Consider the following 18,994-nt stretch of genomic DNA (forward strand, 5'->3'; position numbering starts at 1 on the left):
GAGTGAGACTAACAGCACAAACTGTAACACTGCACTGGGTCGGTGAGACTAACAGCACACACTGTAACACTGCACTGGGTCGGTGAGACTAACAGCACACACTGTAATACTGCACTGGGGAGGGAGACAAACAACACACACTGTAGCACTGCACTGGGAGTGAGACTAACAGCACACACTGTAACACTGCACTGGGGAGTGAGATTAACAACACACACTGTAACACTGCACTGGGAAGTGAGACTAACAACACACACTGTAACACTGCACTGGGAGTGAGACTAACAGCACTCACAGTAACACTGCACTGGGTTGGTGAGACTAACAGCACACACTGTAACACTGTACGGGGGAGTGAGAGAAACAGCACACACTAAAAACACTGCACTGGGGAGGGAGACTAACAGCACACACTGTAACACTGCACTGGGTTGGTGAGACTAACAGCACACACTGTAACACTGCACTGGGTCGGTGAGACTAACAGCACACACTGTAACACTGCACTGGGGAGTGAGACTAACAGCACACACTGTAACACTGCACTGGGAGTGAGACTAACAGCACACACTGTAACACTGCACTGGGTTGGTGAGACTAACAGCACACACTGTAACACTGTACGGGGGAGTGAGAGAAACAGCACACACTAAAAACACTGCACTGGGGAGGGAGACTAACAGCACACACTGTAACACTGCACTGGGTTGGTGAGACTAACAGCACACACTGTAACACTGCACTGGGTCGGTGAGACTAACAGCACACACTGTAACACTGCACTGGGGAGGGAGACAAACAACACACACTGTAACACTGCACTGGGAGTGCGACTAACAGCACACACTGTAACACTGCACTGGGGAGTGAGACTAACAGCACACACTGTAACACTGCACTGGGAAGTGAGACTAACAACACACACTGTAACACGGCACTGGGGGGGTGGGAATAACTGCACTCACTGTAACACTGCACTGGGGAGTGAGACTAAAAGCACACACTAACACTGCACTGGGGAGGGAGACTAACAGCACACACTGTAACACTGCACTGGGTAGTGAGACTAACAGCACACACTGTAACACTGCACTGGGGAGTGAGACTAAAAGCACACACTAACACTGCACTGGGGCGTTAGACTAACAGCACACACTGTAACACTGCACTGGGTAGTGAGACTAACAGGACACACTGTAACACTGCTCTGGGGAGTTAGACTAACAGCATACACTGTAACACTGCACTGGGGAGTTAGACTAACAGCACACACTGTAACACTGCACTGGGGAGTGAGACTAACAGCACACACTGTAACACTGCACTGGGGAGTGAGACTAACAGCACACACTGTAACACTGCATTTGGAGTGAGACTAACAGCACACACTGTAACACTGCACTGGGGAGTTAGACTAACAGCACACACTGTAACACTGCACTGGGTTGGTGAGACTAACAGCACACACTGTAACACTGTGCGTGGGAGTGAGAGAAACAGCCCACACTAAAAACACTGCACTGGGTCGGTGAGACTAACAGCACACACTGTAACACTGCACTGGGTTGGTGAGACTAACAGCACACACTGTAACACTGTACGGGGGAATGAGAATAACAGCACACACTGTAACACTGCACTGGGTCAGTGAGACTAACAGCACACACTGTAACACTGCACTGGGTCGGTGAGACTAACAGCACACACTGTAACACTGCACTGGGTCGGTGAGACTAACAGCACACACTGTAACGCTGCACTGGGGACTGAGACTAACAGCACACACTGTAACGCTGCACTGGGGGGAGACTAACAGCACACACTGTAACACTGCACTGGGAGTTAGACTAACAGCACACACTGGAACACTGCACTGGGTCGGTGAGACTAACAGCACACACTGTAACACTGCACTGGGGAGGGAGACAAACAACACACACTGTAACACTGCACTGGGAGTGAGACTAACAGCACACACTGTAACACTGCATTGGGGAGTGAGACTAACAACACACACTGTAACACTGCACTGGGAAGTGAGACTAACAACACACACTGTAACACTGCACTGGGGAGTGAGACTAACAACACACACTGTAACACTGCACTGGGGCGGTGAGAATAACAGCACTCACTGTAACACTGCACTGGGGAGTGAGACTAAAAGCACACAATAACACTGCACTGGGGCGTTAGACTAACAGCACACACTGTAACACTGCACTGGGGAGTTAGACAAACAGCACACACTGTAACACTGCACTGGGGAGTTAGAGTAACAGCATACACTGTAACACTGCACTGGGGAGTGAGACTAACAGCACACATTGTAACACTGTACTGGGGAGTGAGACTAACAGCACACACTGTAACACTGCACTGGGAGTGAGACTAACAGCACACACTGTAACACTGCACTGGGGAGTTAGACTAACAGCACACACTGTAACACTGCACTGGGTTGGTGAGACTAACAGCACACAATGTAACACTGTACGGGGGAGTGAGAGAAACAGCACACACTAAAAACACTGCACTGGGGAGGGAGACTAACAGCACACACTGTAACACTGCAATGGGGAATTAGACTAACAGCACACACTGTAACACTGCACTGGGAGTGAGAATAACAGCACACACTGTAACACTGCACTGGGTTCGTGAGACTAACAGCACACACTGTAACACTGTGCGGGGGATTGAGAGATACAGCACACACTAAAACACTGCACTGGGGAGGGAGACTAACAGCACACACTGTAATACTGCACTGGGTTGGTGAGACTAACAGCATACACTGTAACACTGTACGGGGGAATGAGAATAACAGCACACACTGTAACACTGCACTGTGGAGTGAGACTAACAGCACACACTGTAACACTGCACTGGGTCAGTGAGACTAACAGCACACACTGTAAGACTCCACTGGGGAGTGAGACTAACAGCACACACTGTAACACTGCACTGCGTCGGTGAGACTAGCAGCACACACTGTAACGCTGCACTGGGGAGTGAGACTAACAGCACACACTGTAACACTGCACTGGGAGTTAGACTAACAGCACACACTGTAACACTGCACTGGGGAGTGAGACTAACAGCACACACTGTAACACTGCACTGGGGAGTGAGACTAACAGCATACACTGTAACACTGCACTGGGGGGAGACTAACAGCACACACTGTAACACTGCACTGGGGAGTGAGACTAACAGCACACACTGTAACACTGCACTGGGTCGGTGAGACTAACAGCACACACTGTAACACTGCACTGGGTCGGTGAGACAAACAACACACACTGTAACACTGCACTGGGAGTGAGACTAACAGCACACACTGTAACACTGCACTGGGGAGTGAGACTAACAACACACACTGTAACACTGCACTGGGAAGTGAGACTAACAACACACACTGTAACACTGCACTGGGGAGTGAGACTAACAACACACACTGTAACACTGCACTGGGGGGGTGAGAATAACAGCACTCACTGTAACACTGCACTGGGGAGTGAGACTAAAAGCACACACTAACACTGCACTGGGGCGTTAGACTAACAGCACACACTGTAACACTGCACTGGGTAGTGAGACTAACAGCACACACTGTAACACTGCACTGGGGAGTTAGAGTAACAGCATACACTGTAACACTGCACTGGGGAGTTAGACTAACAGCACACATTGTAACACTGTACTGGGGAGTGAGACTAACAGCACACACTGTAACACTGCACTGGGAGTGAGACTAACAGCACACACTGTAACGCTGCACTGGGTTGGTGAGACTAACAGCACACAATGTAACACTGTACGGGGGAGTGAGAGAAACAGCACACACTAAAAACACTGCACTGGGAAGGGAGGCTAACAGCACACACTGTAACACTGCAATGGGGAATTAGACTAACAGCACACACTGTAACACTGCACTGGGGAGGGAGACTAACAGCACACACTGTAACACTGCACTGGGGAGTTAGACTAACAGCACACACTGTAACACTGCACTGGGTTGGTGAGACTAACAGCACACACTGTAACACTGTACGGGGAATGAGAATAACAGCACACACTGTAACACTGCAATGTGGAGTGAGAATAACAGCACTCACTGTAACACTGCACTGGGGAGTGAGACTAAAAGCACACACTAACACTGCACTGGGGCGTTAGACTAACAGCACACACTGTAACACTGCACTGGGTAGTGAGACTAACAGCACACACTGTAACACTGCACTGGGGAGTTAGAGTAACAGCATACACTGTAACACTGCACTGGGGAGTTAGACTAACAGCACACATTGTAACACTGTACTGGGGAGTGAGACTAACAGCACACACTGTAACACTGCACTGGGAGTGAGACTAACAGCACACACTGTAACGCTGCACTGGGTTGGTGAGACTAACAGCACACAATGTAACACTGTACGGGGGAGTGAGAGAAACAGCACACACTAAAAACACTGCACTGGGGAGGGAGACTAACAGCACACACTGTAACACTGCAATGGGGAATTAGACTAACAGCACACACTGTAACACTGCACTGGGGAGGGAGACTAACAGCACACACTGTAACACTGCACTGGGAGTGAGACTAACAGCACACACTGTAACACTGCACTGGGGAGTTAGACTAACAGCACACACTGTAACACTGCACTGGGTTGGTGAGACTAACAGCACACACTGTAACACTGTACGGGGAATGAGAATAACAGCACACACTGTAACACTGCACTGTGGAGTGAGACTAACAGCACACACTGTAACACTGCACTGGGTCGGTGAGACTAACAGCACACACTGTAACACTGCACTGGGGAGTGAGACTAACAGCACACACTGTAACACTGCACTGGGTCGGTGAGACTAACAGCACACACTGTAACGCTGCACTGGGGAGTGAGACTAACAGCACACACTGTAACACTGCACTGGGAGTTAGACTAACAGCACACACTGTAACACTGCACTGGGGAGTGAGACTAACAGCACACACTGTAACACTGCACTGGGGAGTGAGACTAACAGCATACACTGTAACACTGCACTGGGGGGAGACTAACAGCACACACTGTAACACTGCACTGGGGAGTGAGACTAACAGCACACACTGTAACACTGCACTGGGTCGGTGAGACTAACAGCACACACTGTAACACTGCACTGGGTCGGTGAGACTAACAGCACACACTGTAATACTGCACTGGGGAGGGAGACAAACAACACACACTGTAACACTGCACTGGGAGTGAGACTAACAGCACACACTGTAACACTGCACTGGGGAGTGAGATTAACAACACACACTGTAACACTGCACTGGGAAGTGAGACTAACAACACACACTGTAACACTGCACTGGGGGGTGAGACTAACAACACACACTGTAACACTGCACTGGGGAGGGAGACAAAGAACACACACTGTAACACTGCACTGGGAGTGAGACTAACAGCACACACTGTAACACTGCACTGGGGAGTGAGACTAACAACACACACTGTAACACTGCACGGGGAAGTGAGACAAACAACACACACTGTAACACTGCACTGGGAAGTGAGACTAACAGCACACACTGTAACACTGCACTGGGGAGTTAGACTAACAGCATACACTGTAACACTGCACTGGGGAGTTAGACTAACAACACACACTGTAACACTGCACTGGGGAGTGAGACTAACAGCACACACTGTAACACTGCACTGGGGAGTGAGACTAACAGCACACACTGTAACACTGCACTGGGAGTGAGACTAACAGCACACACTGTAACACTGCATTGGGGAGTGAGACTAACAACACACACTGTAACACTGCACTGGGAAGTGAGACTAACAGCACACACTGTAACACTGCACTGGGGAGTTAGACTAACAGCATACACTGTAACACTGCACTGGGGAGTTAGAGTAACAGCATACACTGTAACACTGCACTGGGTCGGTGAGACTAACAGCACACACTGTAACGCTGCACTGGGGAGTGAGACTAACAGCACACACTGTAACACTGCACTGGGAGTTAGACTAACAGCACACACTGTAACACTGCACTGGGGAGTGAGACTAACAGCACACACTGTAACACTGCACTGGGGAGTGAGACTAACAGCATACACTGTAACACTGCACTGGGGGGAGACTAACAGCACACACTGTAACACTGCACTGGGGAGTGAGACTAACAGCACACACTGTAACACTGCACTGGGTCGGTGAGACTAACAGCACACACTGTAACACTGCACTGGGTCGGTGAGACTAACAGCACACACTGTAATACTGCACTGGGGAGGGAGACAAACAACACACACTGTAACACTGCACTGGGAGTGAGACTAACAGCACACACTGTAACACTGCACTGGGGAGTGAGATTAACAACACACACTGTAACACTGCACTGGGAAGTGAGACTAACAACACACACTGTAACACTGCACTGGGGGGTGAGACTAACAACACACACTGTAACACTGCACTGGGGAGGGAGACAAAGAACACACACTGTAACACTGCACTGGGAGTGAGACTAACAGCACACACTGTAACACTGCACTGGGGAGTGAGACTAACAACACACACTGTAACACTGCACGGGGAAGTGAGACAAACAACACACACTGTAACACTGCACTGGGAAGTGAGACTAACAGCACACACTGTAACACTGCACTGGGGAGTTAGACTAACAGCATACACTGTAACACTGCACTGGGGAGTTAGACTAACAACACACACTGTAACACTGCACTGGGGAGTGAGACTAACAGCACACACTGTAACACTGCACTGGGGAGTGAGACTAACAGCACACACTGTAACACTGCACTGGGAGTGAGACTAACAGCACACACTGTAACACTGCATTGGGGAGTGAGACTAACAACACACACTGTAACACTGCACTGGGAAGTGAGACTAACAACACACACTGTAACACTGCACTGGGGAGTGAGACTAACAACACACACTGTAACACTGCACTGGGGCGGTGAGAATAACAGCACTCACTGTAACACTGCACTGGGGAGTGAGACTAAAAGCACACAATAACACTGCACTTGGGCGTTAGACTAACAGCACACACTGTAACACTGCACTGGGGAGTTAGACAAACAGCACACACTGTAACACTGCACTGGGGAGTTAGAGTAACAGCATACACTGTAACACTGCACTGGGGAGTGAGACTAACAGCACACATTGTAACACTGTACTGGGGAGTGAGACTAACAGCACACACTGTAACACTGCACTGGGAGTGAGACTAACAGCACACACTGTAACACTGCACTGGGGAGTTAGACTAACAGCACACACTGTAACACTGCACTGGGTTGGTGAGACTAACAGCACACAATGTAACACTGTACGGGGGAGTGAGAGAAACAGCACACACTAAAAACACTGCACTGGGGAGGGAGACTAACAGCACACACTGTAACACTGCAATGGGGAATTAGACTAACAGCACACACTGTAACACTGCACTGGGAGTGAGAATAACAGCACACACTGTAACACTGCACTGGGTTGGTGAGACTAACAGCACACACTGTAACACTGTGCGGGGGAGTGAGAGAAACAGCACACACTAAAACACTGCACTGGGGAGGGAGACTAACAGCACACACTGTAATACTGCACTGGGTTGGTGAGACTAACAGCATACACTGTAACACTGTACGGGGGAATGAGAATAACAGCACACACTGTAACACTGCACTGTGGAGTGAGACTAACAGCACACACTGTAACACTGCACTGGGTCAGTGAGACTAACAGCACACACTGTAAGACTCCACTGGGGAGTGAGACTAACAGCACACACTGTAACACTGCACTGCGTCGGTGAGACTAGCAGCACACACTGTAACGCTGCACTGGGGAGTGAGACTAACAGCACACACTGTAACACTGCACTGGGAGTTAGACTAACAGCACACACTGTAACACTGCACTGGGGAGTGAGACTAACAGCACACACTGTAACACTGCACTGGGGAGTGAGACTAACAGCACACACTGTAACACTGCACTGGGGGGAGACTAACAGCACACACTGTAACACTGCACTGGGGAGTGAGACTAACAGCACACACTGTAACACTGCACTGGGTTGGTGAGACTAACAGCACACACTGTAACACTGCACTGGGTCGGTGAGACAAACAACACACACTGTAACACTGCACTGGGAGTGAGACTAACAGCACACACTGTAACACTGCACTGGGGAGTGAGACTAACAACACACACTGTAACACTGCACTGGGAAGTGAGACTAACAACACACACTGTAACACTGCACTGGGGAGTGAGACTAACAACACACACTGTAACACTGCACTGGGGGGGTGAGAATAACAGCACTCACTGTAACACTGCACTGGGGAGTGAGACTAAAAGCACACACTAACACTGCACTGGGGCGTTAGACTAACAGCACACACTGTAACACTGCACTGGGTAGTGAGACTAACAGCACACACTGTAACACTGCACTGGGGAGTTAGAGTAACAGCATACACTGTAACACTGCACTGGGGAGTTAGACTAACAGCACACATTGTAACACTGTACTGGGGAGTGAGACTAACAGCACACACTGTAACACTGCACTGGGAGTGAGACTAACAGCACACACTGTAACGCTGCACTGGGTTGGTGAGACTAACAGCACACAATGTAACACTGTACGGGGGAGTGAGAGAAACAGCACACACTAAAAACACTGCACTGGGGAGGGAGGCTAACAGCACACACTGTAACACTGCAATGGGGAATTAGACTAACAGCACACACTGTAACACTGCACTGGGGAGGGAGACTAACAGCACACACTGTAACACTGCACTGGGGAGTTAGACTAACAGCACACACTGTAACACTGCACTGGGTTGGTGAGACTAACAGCACACACTGTAACACTGTACGGGGAATGAGAATAACAGCACACACTGTAACACTGCAATGTGGAGTGAGAATAACAGCACTCACTGTAACACTGCACTGGGGAGTGAGACTAAAAGCACACACTAACACTGCACTGGGGCGTTAGACTAACAGCACACACTGTAACACTGCACTGGGTAGTGAGACTAACAGCACACACTGTAACACTGCACTGGGGAGTTAGAGTAACAGCATACACTGTAACACTGCACTGGGGAGTTAGACTAACAGCACACATTGTAACACTGTACTGGGGAGTGAGACTAACAGCACACACTGTAACACTGCACTGGGAGTGAGACTAACAGCACACACTGTAACGCTGCACTGGGTTGGTGAGACTAACAGCACACAATGTAACACTGTACGGGGGAGTGAGAGAAACAGCACACACTAAAAACACTGCACTGGGGAGGGAGACTAACAGCACACACTGTAACACTGCAATGGGGAATTAGACTAACAGCACACACTGTAACACTGCACTGGGGAGGGAGACTAACAGCACACACTGTAACACTGCACTGGGAGTGAGACTAACAGCACACACTGTAACACTGCACTGGGGAGTTAGACTAACAGCACACACTGTAACACTGCACTGGGTTGGTGAGACTAACAGCACACACTGTAACACTGTACGGGGAATGAGAATAACAGCACACACTGTAACACTGCACTGTGGAGTGAGACTAACAGCACACACTGTAACACTGCACTGGGTCGGTGAGACTAACAGCACACACTGTAACACTGCACTGGGGAGTGAGACTAACAGCACACACTGTAACACTGCACTGGGTCGGTGAGACTAACAGCACACACTGTAACGCTGCACTGGGGAGTGAGACTAACAGCACACACTGTAACACTGCACTGGGAGTTAGACTAACAGCACACACTGTAACACTGCACTGGGGAGTGAGACTAACAGCACACACTGTAAAGCTGCACTGGGGAGTGAGACTAACAGCATACACTGTAACACTGCACTGGGGGGAGACTAACAGCACACACTGTAACACTGCACTGGGGAGTGAGACTAACAGCACACACTGTAACACTGCACTGGGTCGGTGAGACTAACAGCACACACTGTAACACTGCACTGGGTCGGTGAGACTAACAGCACACACTGTAATACTGCACTGGGGAGGGAGACAAACAACACACACTGTAACACTGCACTGGGAGTGAGACTAACAGCACACACTGTAACACTGCACTGGGGAGTGAGATTAACAACACACACTGTAACACTGCACTGGGAAGTGAGACTAACAACACACACTGTAACACTGCACTGGGGGGTGAGACTAACAACACACACTGTAACACTGCACGGGGAAGTGAGACAAACAACACACACTGTAACACTGCACTGGGAAGTGAGACTAACAGCACACACTGTAACACTGCACTGGGGAGTTAGACTAACAGCATACACTGTAACACTGCACTGGGGAGTTAGACTAACAACACACACTGTAACACTGCACTGGGGAGTGAGACTAACAGCACACACTGTAACACTGCACTGGGGAGTGAGACTAACAGCACACACTGTAACACTGCACTGGGAGTGAGACTAACAGCACACACTGTAACACTGCACTGGGGAGTGAGACTAACAGCACACACTGTAACACTGCACTGGGTTGGTGAGACTAACAGCACACACTGTAACACTGTACGGGGGAGTGAGAGAAACAGCACACACTAAAAACACTGCACTGGGGAGGGAGACTAACAGCACACACTGTAACACTGCACTGGGTTGGTGAGACTAACAGCACACACTGTAACACTGCACTGGGTCGGTGAGACTAACAGCACACACTGTAACACTGCACGGGGGAGGGAGACAAACAACACACACTGTAACACTGCACTGGGAGTGCGACTAACAGCACACACTGTAACACTGCACTGGGGAGTGAGACTAACAGCACACACTGTAACACTGCACTGGGAAGTGAGACTAACAACACACACTGTAACACTGCACTGGGGAGTGAGACTAACAACACACACTGTAACACTGCACTGGGGGGGGTGAGAATAACAGCACTCACTGTAACACTGCCCTGGGGAGTGAGACTAAAAGCACACACTGTAACACTGCACTGGGAAGTGAGACTAACAGCACACACTGTAACACTGCACTGGGAAGTGAGACTAACAACACACACTGTAACACTGCACTGGGGAGTGAGACTAACAACACACACTGTAACACTGCACTGGGGGGGTGAGAATAACAGCACACACTGTAACACTGCACTGGGGGAGACTAACATCACACACTGTAACACTGCACTGGGAGTGAGAATAACAGCACACACTGTAACACTGCACTGTGGAGTGAGACTAATAGCACACATTGTAACACTGCACTGGGGAGTGAGACTAACAGCACACACTGTTACACTGCACTGGCGAATGAGACTAACAGCACACACTGTAACACTGCACTGGGGAGTGAGACTAACAGCACACACTGTAACACTGCACTGGGGAGGGAGACTAACAGCACACACTGTAACACTGCACTGGGGAGGGAACTAACAGCATACACTGTAACACTGCACTGGGGAGTGAGACTAACAGCACACACTGTAACACTGCACTGGGGAGGGAGACTAACAGCACACACTGTAACACTGCACTGGGGAGGGAGACTAACAGCACACACTGTAACACTGCACTTGGGAGTGAGACTGACAGCACACACTGTAACACTGCACTGGGGAGGGAGACTAACAGCACACACTGTAACACTGCACTGGGGAGTGAGACAAACAACAGACACTGTAACACTGCACTGGGGAGTGAGATTAAAAGCACACACTGTAACACTGCACTGGGGAGTGAGACTAACAGCACACACTGTAACACTGCATTGGGGGAGACTAACATCACACACTGTAACACTGCACTGGGAGTGAGACTAATAGCACACACTGTAACACTGCACTGGGGAGAGTGACTAACAGCACACACTGTAACACTGCACTGGGGAATGAGACTAACAGCACACACTGTAACACTGCACTGGGAGTTAGACGAACAGCACACACTGTAACACTGCACTGGGGAGTGAGACTAAGAGCACACACTGTAACACTGCACTGGGGAATGAGACTAACAGCACACACTGTAACACTGCACTGGGAGTGAAACTAACAGCACACACTGTTTCACTGCAATGGGGAATTAGACTAACAGCACACACTGTAACACTGCACTGGGGAGGGAGACCAACAACACACACTGTAACACTGCACTGTGGAGGGAGACCAACAACACACACTGTAACACTGCACTGGGGAGGGAGCCCAACAACACACACTGTAACACTGCACTGGGGGTGAGAATAACAGCACACACTGTAACACTGCACTGGGAGTGAGAATAACAGCACACACTGTAACACTGCACTGGGGAGTGAGACAAACAACAGACACTGTAACACTGCACTGGGGAGTGAGACTAACAGCACACACTGTAACACTGCACTGGGGAGTGAGACTAGCAGCACACACAGTAACACTGCACTGGGGGAGACTAACATCACACACCGTAACACTGCACTGGGAGTGAGAATAACAGCACACACTGTAACACTGCACTGGGGAGTGAGACTAACAGCACACACTGTTACACTGCACTGGCGAATGAGACTAACAGCACACATTGTAACACTGCACTGTGGAGTGAGACTAACAGCACACACTGTAACACTGCACTGGGGAGGCAGACTAACAGCACACACTGTAACACTGCACTGGGGAGGGAGACTAACAGCACACACTGTAACACTGCACTGGGGAGGGAGACTAACAGCACACACTGTAACACTGCACTTGGGAGTGAGACTAACAGCACACACTGTAACACTGCACTGGGGAGTGAGACTAACAGCACACACTGTAACACTGCACTGAGAGTTAGACGAACAGCACACACTGTAACACTGCACTGGGGAGAGAGGCTAACAGCACACATTGTAGCACTGCACTGGGGAGTGAGACTAACAGCACACACTGTAACACTGCACTGGGGAGTGAGACTAACAGCACACACTGTAACACTGCACTGGGGAGGGAGACTAACATCACACACTGTAACACTGCACTGGGGAGTGAGACTAACAGCACACACTGTAACACTGCACTGGGGAGGGAGACTAACATCACACACTGTAACACTGCACTGGGGAGTGAGACTAACAGCACACACTGTAACACTGCACTGGGGAGTGAGAATAACAGCACACACTGTAACACTGCACTGGGGAGTGAGAATAACAGCACACACTGTAACACTGCACTGGGTCGGTGAGACTAACAGCACACACTGTAACACTGCACTGGGGAGTTAGACAGACAACACGCACTGTAACACTGCACTGGGGAGTGAGACTAACAGCACACACTGTAACACTGCACTGGGGAGTGAGACAAACAACAGACACTGTAACACTGCACTGGGGAGTGAGACTAACAGCACACACCGTAACACTGCACTGGGGAGTGAGACTAACAGCACACACTGTAACACTGCACTGGGGGAGACTAACATCACACACTGTAACACTGCACTGGGAGTGAGACTAATAGCACACACTGTAACACTGCACTGGGGAGTGAGACTAACAGCACACACTGTAACACTGCACTGGGAGTTAGACGAACAGCACACACTGTAACAGTGCACTGGGAGTTAGACGAACATCACACACTGTAACACTGCACTGGGGAGTGAGACTAACAGCACACACTGTAACACTGCACTGGGGAGGGAGACTAACATCACACACTGTAACACTGCACTGGGGAGTGAGACTAACAGCATACACTGTAACACTGCACTGGGGAGTGAGAATAACAGCACACACTGTAACACTGCACTGGGAGTGAAACTAACAGCACGCACTGTTACACTGCAATGGGGAATTAGACTAACAGCACACACTGTAACACTGCTCTGGGGAGGGAGACCAACAACACACACTGTAACACTGCACTGGGGAGGGAGACCAACAACACACACTGTAACACTGCACTGGGGAGGGAGACTAACAGCACACACTGTAACACTGCTCTGGGGAGGGAGACTAACAGCACACACTGTAACATTGCACTGGGGAGGGAGACTAACAGCACACACTGTAACACTGCACTGGGGGTGAGAATAACAGCACACACTGTAACACTGCACTGGGGAGTGAGAATAACAGCACACACTGTAACACTGCACTGGGGGTGAGAATAACAGCATACACTGTAACACTGCACTGGGGTGAGAATAACAGCACACACCGTAAGACTGCACTGGGGAGTGAGACAAACAACACACACTGTAACACTGCACTGGGGTGGTGAGAATAACAGCACTCACTGTAACACTGCACTGGGGAGTGAGACTAAAAGCACACACTAACACTGCACTGGGGCGTTAGACTAACAGCACACACTGTAACACTGCACTGGGGAGTGAGACTAACAGCACACACTGTAACACTGCACTGGGGAGTTAGACTAACAGCACACACTGTACCACTGCACTGGGGAGTTAGACTAACAGCACACACTGTAACACTGCACTGTGGAGTGAGACTAACAGCACACACTGTAACACTGCACTGGGGAGTGAGACTAACAGCACACACTGTAACACTGTACTGTGGAGTTAGACGAACAGCACACACTGTAACACTGCACTGGGAGTGAGACTAACAGCACACACTGTAACACTGCACTGGGAGTGAGACTAACAGCACACACTGTAACTGCACTGGGAGTGAGACTAACAGCACACACTGTAACACTGCACTGGGGAGTTAGACGAACAGCACACACTGTAACACTGCACTGGGGAGTGAGACTAACAGCACACACTGTAACACTGTACTGGGAGTGAGACTAACAGCACACACTGTAACACTGCACTGGGAGTGACACTAACAGCACACACTGTAACTGCACTGGGAGTGAGACTAACAGCACACACTGTAACACTGCACTGGGGAGTTAGACGAACAGCACACACTGTAACACTGCACTGGGGAGTGAGACTAACAGCACACACTGTAACACTGTACTGGGAGTGAGACTAACAGCACACACTGTAACACTGCACTGGGAGTGAGACTAACAGCACACACTGTAACTGCACTGGGAGTGAGACTAACAGCACACACTGTAACACTGCACTGGGGAGTTAGACGAACAGCACACACTGTAACACTGCACTGGGGAGTTAGACTAACAGCGCACATTGTAACACTGCTCTGGGGAGTGAGACAAACAGCACACACTAAAAACACTGCACTGGGGAGGGAGACTAACAACACACACTGTAACACTGCACTGGGAGTGAGAATAACAGCACACACTGTAACACTTTACTGGGGTGTGAGAATAACAGCACACACTGTAACACCGCACTGGGAGATGTGATGTGGGGAGGATGTGGGGGTATGTGGGGTGTATGTGGGGATATGTGGGGGTAATGGGGTGATGTGGGGGGTGCTGTCGGGTGGGATGTGGGGGCTATGTGCGGGTGTGTGGCATGTATGTGGGGGAATGTGGGACCATGTGGCGGAATGTGCGTGGAACGTGGGCGTATTGTGGGGAATGTGGGGGAATGTGGGGGATTGTTGTGGGATGTGGGGGATGTAGGGGGAATGTGGGGGGAATGTGGGGCAAAGTGTGGGGGAGATGTTTTGGGGACATATGGGGGGAAATGTGGGGTGAATGTGGGGGTGATGTTGGGGGGATGTTTGGCGGGAATGTGGGGGGAATGTTGTGGGGATTTTGGGAGGGCGTTTTGGGGGAATGTTGGGGTGGATGTGGGGGGATGTGTGGGGGGATGTTGGGGGGGAATTTTGGGGGGAAAGTTGGGGTGGATGTTGAGGGGATATTGGCGGGTGTGGGGGGTTGTTGGGGGGTGTGGGGGTTGTGGGGGAATGTTGGGGGGAATGTTGGGGTGGTTGTGGGGGGAATGTGGGGGGATGTGTGGGGGGATGTTGGGGGTGTGGGGGGATGTTGGGGGGAATGTTGGGAATGTGGGGGGTTGTGGGGAGAATGAGGGGGAATGTGGGGGGGATGTGGGCGGAATGTGGGCGGATGGGGGCATGTTAGGGGATGTTGGGCGGTATGGGGGATGTGGAGGGAATGTGGGGGGAAGTGAGAGGGATGTTGGGGGAATGTGGGGGGCATGTTGGGAGTGAATGTGGGGGGGATTTGGGGGGTGATGTGGGGGGCATATGGGGGGATGTGGGGGATGTGGGGGCATGTAAGGGAATGTGGGGGGATGGGGGGATGGGGGGAGATGTGGGGGTGATGTGGGGGTGATGTGAGGGTGATGTGGGGGGAAGTGGGGGAGATGTGGGGGAGATGTGGGGGTGATGTGGGGGTGATGTGGGGGAGATGTGGGGGAGATGTGGGGGCGATGTGGGGGGAAGTGGGGGGGATGTGCGTGTGATGTGGGGGAGATGTTGGGAAGATTTTGGGGAGATGTGGGGGGGATGTGGGGGGGGTTGGGGGGCTGGGGGTTGTTGGGAGGAATGTGGGGGGATGTGGTGAAATGTGGGGGGTAATGTGAGGGGGATGTGGGGGAGATTTGGGGGCGATGTGGGGGTGATGTGGGGGAATGTGGGGTGATGTGGGGGTGATGTGGAGATGAATGTGGGGGGAATGTGGGGGAGGATGTGGGGGGATATGGGGGGGATGCAGGGTGAGGTAGGGGGTGTTGGGGGGATATGGAGGTGATGCGGGGTGATGTGGGGGGGATGTGGGGGTGATGTAGGGAGGATATGGGGGGTATGTGGGGGGTTGTGGGGGTGGGGATGTGGGGGTGGGGATGTGGGGGGGGATGTGGGGGGGATGTGGGGGTGGGGATGTCGGGGGATGTGGGGGGATGTGGGGGGATGTGGGGGTTGGGATGTAGGGGAGATGTGGGGGGGATGTGGGGGGGGATGTGGGGGGGGATGTGGGGGGATGTGGGGGTTGGGATGTAGGGGAGATGTGGGGGGGGATGTGGGGGGGGGATGTGGGGGGGATGTGGGGGGATGTGGGGGTTGGGATGTAGGGGAGATGTGGGGGGGGATGTGGGGGGGGATGTGGGGGGGATGTGGGGTGTTGGCCTGGAAGTACATGAGTTGTGGGATGAAAGGTCACAGCAGCCCCATGAACTGATGTCTTGTGTGTCTGACAGTAGCTGCCATTGACCTTAGCTCAGGTAATGGAGGTCACAGGCCTGACTCCCCCTCAGTGACAAATCCCTGGGTCTGACAACTTCCAGCCCTGAGGGTGAGTGGGTATTTGTTGGAACTGGTGTGTCAATGGAATGATTGAACAGAATTAAAGTTGGGATTCAAAGGGCTGAGTGGTCACATCGTGTTGCTGTGTGTGTGTTTGGTGAGATGGCAGGGGGTGGCTCTGGTTTATGGGGTGCTTTGGGAATTATGTTCTTTGTTTGATTTTTTTCAGGAAGAACAGGGAAGGATCTGGCTGAGCCATTGTAAAATTACAATATTACTAACCAATCAACCCCGTGCTGTCTTTTAATTCAAATTTTTGTCTCTTGTAATGTTGCTTTACTCAACTCTAACCTTCAATTGTTCTGTGAGATGTGAAAAACCCAGCAATTTATAAGTCCTAATTTATAAATCCCAGCAACCCATGGCCATGCTTAACCATCGAGTTAATGGCTGTAATTTCTTTAATTCAGCAATGTTCCTAATTGAATTTCCACTAACACTCATAAAGAACACAGGGTTACTGAGTGAGAGGTTTCTATTAAAGATCATGATGATTATTATTGTCACTTTATGTGGAGAGAAAAACATGTTTCTGTTCATTTCTTGTGGTGAGCGGCGAGGTCTTGTTGTGAGCTGAGCAGAATGATGAAGTCGATGTGTTTCTGTAACTCCACCAGGCTGTGATAGTAATACCATTGTGATAGCACAGCCCTTCATCATCTCAACCCTCAGCCACTACAAAACCACACTCACTCCCTGCTCAACACAGCCCACACACTTCACCTGACCATAACCTGTCAGGTTACAGGACACCTGAGGGGGGTACACTTGTGTTCCAAACATTGAGATCAGGTAAAACAGATCATCCACTGTTTATATAGCTCCCTTTCACATCCCACACGGACAATGTGAGAGCTGGAGCGAGAGTGGGATATGACAGGAATGGGGGAGTCAGGGGGGTCTGGATGTGGGTATTGGGACAGCAGAGGACCCCGGCTGCACCAACTTGTCCGTCCATAAGCCTCCTGTCATTAACAATCCGAAGGGTCACTGGCCTGAAACTAGTGAAGCCTGGGTTTAATTTTGTCAGGTGAATGTAAGGTTGGAAGAGAGAGAGAGCTTGGGCAGGGTCCCTGTGTACACAGAACGGGTTTACTCTGAAACATTGGGCTGAATCTGACACTTTTGGGAAAGTGTTCATTGGATTGGGTTTGACAGAGGGGTCCTCTCTGTGAGGCCGAGATGGTTTTCTCATCATCCAATACCCACCTCATTACCAAAAAACCACACTCCTCTTTGTGTCCAATGCCAGTCAATTTTCCAATGTTTGGAAGACTTTCACATTCCCGGGATTTCCCAGATTGGATCAACATTCAACATGACAGCCATCTTAAAAAGGCCGTCGTGCGCCCAGACCAGAGTTGTCCTGTACACTTCCTTTGCCCTGGACATGGCAGACAAGTGGAAATTAATGTCCGATTTCATGGGCAGGGTCCTGAGTTCCTGCTGAAGCAGTCTGTCCCCACCTCCACCCCCCACCCCAGAGACCAGCAGAGGAGGCTCTGACACCTGCTCCAGCCTGAGCTTTCCTGCCAGGTCAGTGCACAATGGAACCATTCTCAATGGGAAAGGAGGCCTGAGCTGGAGGAGAACAGCTCATTCCTACCTTAACCATTTGGGCAGAAAATGGTGACCTTTAACATTCGCTTCAATGAGCTGTACGTTCCCCCCCATCCCA

Source organism: Chiloscyllium punctatum, chromosome 15 (assembly GCF_047496795.1).
Source record: "Chiloscyllium punctatum isolate Juve2018m chromosome 15, sChiPun1.3, whole genome shotgun sequence".
NCBI classification, from domain to species: domain Eukaryota; kingdom Metazoa; phylum Chordata; class Chondrichthyes; order Orectolobiformes; family Hemiscylliidae; genus Chiloscyllium; species Chiloscyllium punctatum.